Raw genomic sequence first — 6747 nt, 5'->3', positions numbered from 1 at the left:
GATTTTGTAGACAAAAGCTTGATGCACATTATTTAACATAACACCTCTTTTTAGGTTGTTAAAAAGGGGCAGATGTTTCAGGGGAGATGAAATGTCTCCTGGTAAATGTGAATAATTGAACATAGCATTGGTAGAAACACTCAGCCATTTCTAGGGATTTTGTTGAGAAGACCAGGATTGGCTGGCACATGAGTTGGTTGGCACAGTTTTCATTCCATGTTGAATATCTCTGGTGGAGCAGACAGATTACACAACTGGGTTCAAATGAATGCAAAGGTTCATAAAAAAGACTTAGAAATGTTACCTGAATTTGTATAATTAATGACTAAAGTTATGTTGTGTGATTTTGCCACCCATCCCCAGCAGGACTGCTTGGTACAGGTTGAAGTACAGTGCTTAAAGAGAAGCAGCTAATAGAAAACGTAATGCTTTAAATCAATAAATGAATGAATTAATATAAATTCATTAATAATAATAATGATTTAATAATTATATTCATTGCATACATATAAATAATTATAATTTAATAATTAAATAATACATAAATAAAATAATAAAAATAAATAAAAAAACAAAAAACTAGCAACATATAACCCACATTTGTCATATATAATTATTTTTGTGTTTAAATATGATATTTGACAGATTTTAACATTTCCTACTTTCACTCTAAAAAATGCTGGGTTAGAAAGGGACAAACCCAGCTATTGGGTTGTTTTGACCCAGCGGTTGGGTTGTTTTGAACCCAACCGCTGGGTCAAAACAAGCTGGGTTTGCCCTTTTTTAACCCAGTGCTGGGTTATATTTAACCCAGCATTTTTTAGAGTGTTCATTTAAAATTGTTTTCATTCACTATAGGCTTTGCTCCTCTATATTACATCAAATATTTTTCTCTCAATTTTTTACATTTTAGATGAAGTGGTTAATTTTTTTATTTTATATAGAAAACTTTATAAGTTGTCATCACCTTGATTAGGTTTTACCCTTTAATGATAGAATAGCTCAAGATGCAGACTTTAACACTTTGGAAACATGCTCTCTGACACTCTTAAAGATGTAAAACAGTACTGCCACTTTGTCCAGATCAATCAGATGGAAAATGGTGCTAGTTAGGAGCACTTTATGAGTAATTATTACCATGGATCAACTTTTGATACACTCTTGAAGAAAGATTAGAAAACTCAAACCTAAACATATAATTCGTAACATTAATCCATCCATCAGTTCTCCAAACTGCTTACACACATAAGACATTCAAAGGCCTTCTGGCCCAACCAGAACCATTAAAAAAAAGACTCCTTAAACAGACCAAGATGGCCGCCAATTGAATTGAAACTGAATAAAGCCAGTCTGCTTTTTCCAGATCAATCAGCTTGAACATGGTGATCCTAGTTAAGGATAATTCACTATTTTACTTTGCATACTTTGTTCTAAATTTGAAAGATGACCATCCAAGTATAAGTTTCAGACCAGGATGGCCGAGTGGTTAAGGCGTTGGACTTAAGATCCAATGGACAAATGTCCTCGTGGGTTCGAACCCCACTCCTGGTAGATGCTTTAGGCTGGTTAGTGTGTGGTTTAGCCTCAGAATTAAGTTGATCCAGAATGTAATCAACAGATTTCAGAAGGTGAAGATGTTGTTAAAGGAACGCTAGAACCCTTGTCTCATGCCACTCTGATTTGCCCATGCCAAGAAGCTAGAATGTGGCAAAAATTAAGGACACTTTATGGTTAGTTGTTTTTCCATTTGAAAGATGAGGGTTAATGTGTTGTACAGTACTTAAGATTCAGTGGACAAATGTGTGTAGTATGTTTGACTAGTTTAAGTGTTTATGTAGTTAATAAAACCTTACTTGTATCACACTTGACGTGTTCATTGTTTACTCATAACCGGAGTCAATAATCATGCAGATTTACGTTACAAACTTATAGAATTGTACAGTAAGAAAGTTATTTCCTTTAACCAGGAAATTAACGTTCTTAGAATTGACAAGACGGTTGACCCTGAGTGGTCAGCTAAATATCTACAGTGGATCTAAAATATTAATAATTAATCATAATTATTTATGGTTAATTATTCATATTTCCCCATAAATAAATTCGCTACACATATACTATATATATATATATATATATATATAGCGAATCAGCTCAAAGGGGAAATGTGAATAATTAATCATAATTAGTTATAATTAATTATACATATTTAGATCTGCTGTAAGTATTTACTTGACCTATCAGGGTCAACTGTGTAGCGAATTTAGCTCATGGGGAAATATGAATAATTAACCATAACTAGTTATAATTAACTATTCATATTTTAGATCCACTGTAGATATTTAGCTGACCACTCAGGGTCAACCGTCTTGTCAATTCTAAGAATGTTAATTTCCTGGTTAAAGGAAATAACTTTCTTACTGTACAATTCTATAAGTTTGTAACGTAAATCTGCATGATTATTGACTCCGGTTATGAGTAAACAATGAACACGTCAAGTGTGATACAAGTAAGGTTTTATTAACTACATAAACACTTAAACTAGTCTAACATACTACATAAACACATTAAGCCGGTCTAACATACACATACACACACACACACATACAGTTGGTATAGGAAAGGGTTAAAGTTTAGCACTAAAGAAAGAGACATAAGGAATGACATTTATGGAACCATTTTTGCATATTCAGCAGATCTAAAACCTGAGGGAAAACGTCAGATTCTTAGTTCAACAAACCTTGTAAAAAGGTGTAACTGATACTTAATGCATCAATTAAATCGACTAAGTTTGATACTTGCGTATGTCTGAAAAAGATTCCTGATGCAATCTTAAGGCCCCAAGATCTTGCTGAAGTTGGTTGATGAGAAAGAGCTAGTTTGAGTCAGAATCACTTGATGAATGAAAAGGACTAGGCCGGAGCCTGGCACGAGCTTTGGTATCCTGGAGCGTTTCTCACATCTTCATCTTAGCATCTCCCTGAACCACCGACATGGGCGGGTCACATGGAGTGTGGCCTTTTAAAGCCTGCAGAGATTCACGCCTCTCAAGATGGGTTCGTCCAATGAGGAAGGCTGAAATCCCAAGCGGGAGGTTGGAAATACTGAGGATTTTTATGAGTCTTTGTCTGTAAGCATGGTATTTTGCATATGTAATTCGCTGGAGTGTTGAGGCACAAATTAGTACCGATTCTTAGAACATCAATATGTTGCATAGGTATCAGCATATAATATACACACTTGTTTCGATCATAAGAAGGCGAATTCATAGATACTAGACATGAAATAGTTACTTATATGAATGTGTGGTTTATCGTAAGCACGGATAAAAATAGTCTATAATACAACAGATTAAATACAACACAGCAATAATATACACACTGGCCTGAAGAAAATGGGTGTTCATTCAAAGAAGGTTTTCCTATGAATTAATTAGTAGAAAAGTCCATTTCTCCTGTGCATTTGTGTCCCTTTGTTTCTGGAGAAAGCAGAATGAGAGCCGGCTCGCATTCCACAAGGTTGTAAATGTATCGGGTTACCATGAAACCAGGGTCTTGTTCGGCGTCCTGGGGTGTTACAAAGTATTTGTGAAATCTAGCTAACAAAATATATATTGTGTGTTGGAGTGTTCCAGACGCTACATAACAACAAAGTAGCTTGTGAGAGAACATTTAAACCGAGATGCATTTCTAATTATTAAAACAACAATTTTGTGGAAGTGGAAGCGTATTACATGTAGACTGTATGTCTGTATCAGTAACATGATGCTAATGTGTCTGACTGTTTATGCTAACAATCACTTTTTAAAGCTTGTAAGTCTAATTAGCTTTTACATTTGCACAACTAAAGTATGAAAAGGGATACTGAGGACACAGGAAAAAATGTCTACTACTTTAATCAGACAATATTACTGCTGACAGAACGACCCTCCCTGCTGCAGTGCTGAGCGCAGGAGACCAGGATGGCCGAGTGGTCTACCCCACTCCTGGTAGAAATCAACCTTTAAGAAACCCGTAACAAATATATAGGCCCTTGCAATTGTGTTTACAACACATCACTTTAAAAATTGGAAAACTGTATTTACCTTGGCATAGTTGAATAATAACAGTTCTGTACATGGAAATGACATACCTTGAGCCTCAAACACCATTGTTTCCTCCTTCTTATGTAAATCTCGTGCATGCAAAAGACCACTGAAAAATAGGCTAACCAGAACATAACACCAACTTTGACGTTACAGTTGGGATCACTAATAGTTACGCCCCCAACATTTGCATATACCCGCCCATGTTCTATGCCAGCCGCCAGCCGAACCTGCACAGCCGAATCATCAGAAGTTCTGCAGGTATTGTGAAGAAACAAGCGAGGATAATAGCAAAATGGCAGATCATGGAAATAAATGTTATGTTCCAGGCTGTGCAGGGGATGTGATGTGCAGGGATGGGTTGGTGTCTGTATTCAGAAAGGCATGGAAAACAAATAACGTGCGTCCTAATCAAATAACGCGAGCCGCTAAAGGGACATGGTTAGCTGCTTGCTAGCGGTAACCTGTTACATTACAGTACATAAGATTTCACTTACCACATAAACAGAGTAAGGAGAGATGACTGAGGATGATGGCGAATTATTTACAGATCCTGCGCACCGCTGACAAGCATCTGATCTTGTAAAATGTGTGGTAAGTACTGCCGCTGTAGTTTACACAGAGCACATGCGATCGCAAATCTCGAAAGTGAAAGTAAAAAACGATTGTGCATTCAATTTGCGCAGTCGGATTGACTTCAAAATGTAACCCAATTTCACAGCTGAACATATGAGCAGCTGCTTGTGAAATGCATCTGGAGAAATGCTGAATGCTCGTTTCAGAGATGTGTGGATTTCTGTCGAGGTAAGTTACTTTTGATTTTGTAGACAAAAGCTTGATGCACATTATTTAACATAACACCTCTTTTTAGGTTGTTAAAAAGGGGCAGATGTTTCAGGGGAGATGAAATGTCTCCTGGTAAATGTGAATAATTGAACATAGCATTGGTAGAAACACTCAGCCATTTCTAGGGATTTTGTTGAGAAGACCAGGATTGGCTGGCACATGAGTTGGTTGGCACAGTTTTCATTCCATGTTGAATATCTCTGGTGGAGCAGACAGATTACACAACTGGGTTCAAATGAATGCAAAGGTTCATAAAAAAGACTTAGAAATGTTACCTGAATTTGTATAATTAATGACTAAAGTTATGTTGTGTGATTTTGCCACCCATCCCCAGCAGGACTGCTTGGTACAGGTTGAAGTACAGTGCTTAAAGAGAAGCAGCTAATAGAAAACGTAATGCTTTAAATCAATAAATGAATGAATTAATATAAATTCATTAATAATAATAATGATTTAATAATTATATTCATTGCATACATATAAATAATTATAATTTAATAATTAAATAATACATAAATAAAATAATAAAAATAAATAAAAAAACAAAAAACTAGCAACATATAACCCACATTTGTCATATATAATTATTTTTGTGTTTAAATATGATATTTGACAGATTTTAACATTTCCTACTTTCACTCTAAAAAATGCTGGGTTAAAAAGGGACAAACCCAGCTATTGGGTTGTTTTGACCCAGCGGTTGGGTTGTTTTGAACCCAACCGCTGGGTCAAAACAAGCTGGGTTTGCCCTTTTTTAACCCAGTGCTGGGTTATATTTAACCCAGCATTTTTTAGAGTGTTCATTTAAAATTGTTTTCATTCACTATAGGCTTTGCTCCTCTATATTACATCAAATATTTTTCTCTCAATTTTTTACATTTTAGATGAAGTGGTTAATTTTTTATTTTATATAGAAAACTTTATAAGTTGTCATCACCTTGATTAGTTTTTACCCTTTAATGATAGAATAGCTCAAGATGCAGACTTTAACACTTTGGAAACATGCTCTCTGACACTCTTAAAGATGTAAAACAGTACTGCCACTTTGTCCAGATCAATCAGATGGAAAATGGTGCTAGTTAGGAGCACTTTATGAGTAATTATTACCATGGATCAACTTTTGATACACTCTTGAAGAAAGATTAGAAAACTCAAACCTAAACATATAATTCGTAACATTAATCCATCCATCAGTTCTCCAAACTGCTTACACACATAAGACATTCAAAGGCCTTCTGGCCCAACCAGAACCATTAAAAAAAAGACTCCTTAAACAGACCAAGATGGCCGCCAATTGAATTGAAACTGAATAAAGCCAGTCTGCTTTTTCCAGATCAATCAGCTTGAACATGGTGATCCTAGTTAAGGATAATTCACTATTTTACTTTGCATACTTTGTTCTAAATTTGAAAGATGACCATCCAAGTATAAGTTTCAGACCAGGATGGCCGAGTGGTTAAGGCGTTGGACTTAAGATCCAATGGACAAATGTCCTCGTGGGTTCGAACCCCACTCCTGGTAGATGCTTTAGGCTGGTTAGTGTGTGGTTTAGCCTCAGAATTAAGTTGATCCAGAATGTAATCAACAGATTTCAGAAGGTGAAGATGTTGTTAAAGGAACGCTAGAACCCTTGTCTCATGCCACTCTGATTTGCCCATGCCAAGAAGCTAGAATGTGGCAAAAATTAAGGACACTTTATGGTTAGTTGTTTTTCCATTTGAAAGATGAGGGTTAATGTGTTGTACAGTACTTAAGATTCAGTGGACAAATGTGCTTGTGTTTTCAATTTAACAATTTAAAATATTGTATCAATGTTGTAT

At 35.7% G+C, this 6747-nt stretch overlaps 2 non-coding genes across 2 annotated transcripts; both read left to right on the top strand.

Moving 5' to 3' along the window:
* Positions 1–1468: 1468 nt before the first annotated feature.
* trnal-uaa (transfer RNA leucine (anticodon UAA)) lies at positions 1469–1551 on the top strand. Its single transcript has one exon. It is a non-coding gene; the product is annotated as a tRNA-Leu (tRNA).
* A 4814-nt stretch (positions 1552–6365) lies between these two features.
* trnal-uaa (transfer RNA leucine (anticodon UAA)) lies at positions 6366–6448 on the top strand. The gene has a single exon. It is a non-coding gene; the product is annotated as a tRNA-Leu (tRNA).
* The last annotated feature ends 299 nt before the right edge of the window (positions 6449–6747 follow it).

This window comes from Sinocyclocheilus grahami, unplaced genomic scaffold (genome assembly GCF_001515645.1).
Source record: "Sinocyclocheilus grahami isolate Dianchi unplaced genomic scaffold, SAMN03320097.WGS_v1.1 scaffold280.1, whole genome shotgun sequence".
NCBI lineage: Eukaryota > Metazoa > Chordata > Actinopteri > Cypriniformes > Cyprinidae > Sinocyclocheilus > Sinocyclocheilus grahami.
The sequence above is the reverse complement of the archived record's forward strand: the minus strand, read 5'-3'. Positions and strand labels throughout refer to the sequence as shown.